This window comes from Lepidochelys kempii, chromosome 14 (genome assembly GCF_965140265.1).
Source record: "Lepidochelys kempii isolate rLepKem1 chromosome 14, rLepKem1.hap2, whole genome shotgun sequence".
Classification (NCBI taxonomy): Eukaryota; Metazoa; Chordata; order Testudines; family Cheloniidae; genus Lepidochelys; species Lepidochelys kempii.
This window is the reverse complement of record NC_133269.1, coordinates 42,639,850-42,640,950: the sequence shown is the minus strand read 5'-3', so window position 1 is coordinate 42,640,950 and position 1,101 is coordinate 42,639,850. Positions and strand designations below refer to the sequence as shown.

General features: G+C 58.6%; 1 protein-coding gene across 1 annotated transcript in view; it reads left to right on the top strand.

The window, feature by feature from the left end:
- The first annotated feature begins 1,085 nt into the window (after nt 1-1,085).
- The window catches only part of LOC140898353 (C-type lectin domain family 2 member D-like), a 125,188-nt gene continuing 125,172 nt past the window's right edge, over nt 1,086-1,101 (top strand). Inside the window, exon 1 of the mRNA XM_073312063.1 lies at nt 1,086-1,095. The gene's annotated coding sequence lies outside the window, so the exon portion shown is untranslated. The remainder of the gene's footprint in view (nt 1,096-1,101) is intronic.

Here is a 1,101-nt window from a genome sequence, read left to right as displayed (position 1 = left end):
GTACAGGCCCGTACACAGCTGAGGTTAAAGGGCTGCCGGAGAGCCAGGCGGCGTGGCCTGGGCAGCACTGAAAAACTGGGTGGGGGAGGCTGACCCCAGCTCAGCTCCTTCTGCCTGAGGCCCCGCCCTTCCGCCCAGAGCCCCGCCCCCTTCTAGAGTTCCTGGAGCCGGGCCCCCATACCGGTAACAGTTGTAAGTTACTTTTATCCCTGCTTCTGCTAAGCGAGGGAGCAGTGGCCATGTGGAAACTCAATCTCTCCCCTTGGACCCTAATGCTGCAGCCCTTGGGAAACGTGAGAACCCAGCCCGTGCAGTGATGTTGCTCCCAGCCACCATGGCTAAGCAGACACCAGACCTTAACAATCACATTATTCCGGTTAGTCTTCCTCCATAGGCTACCTCCTGGGACCAGCACTAGTGGGGATGATTCCCCCTGGGACCAGCGCAGGGACAGAGGGGTTGGAGAAGGGTGGACACTGGACCCCACCCCGATTCAATAGCTCTCTATACTTCACTTCACTTCCCTCGAAGCAAAATCTTAACACGCCGCCCCCCACCACCACCCCACCCCTGCCAGTGTGCAGAAGACCCAGGTCTCACCCCATGCAGAGGGAGATGTTGGGGTGCAGCAGGGAATTTCCGTGGCTGCTGCATTCAGAGAGACCCGCCCACCGATGCATGCGGCCCGGTTGAGCCTGCACTGAGGGCTCCTTGTTCAGGACATGCAGGGACAGCTGCTCTGAGCGAACAGGTGATAGGCTCTTCCAAATGACAGCTTGTTGGGAGATGGGTTGGTCCTTGCCAATGACCTCAATTTTCAAAAGCCGGGGAGGGAGTGAAGGCCCCCTGCAGTGATTGCCACCTTCCACTAGCCTGAATCAGTCCTGGGATGGGCTTGGTGAGGCCCCCCCAAGCAATGGATCCTGGAGTTAACTCCCCATTGAGGTGCATGGGCCAGCACACAATTCCTACGGCTGCCCAGGGTGACTGCATCTTGCCACAACCACGCTGCACAACCTATGCAAGCCACTAGTGGGCACAGGCTGGATTCCCAGGTTCCCCATGAGCTGCCGCATTAAGTCTCAGGGCAGCAAAGCTGAG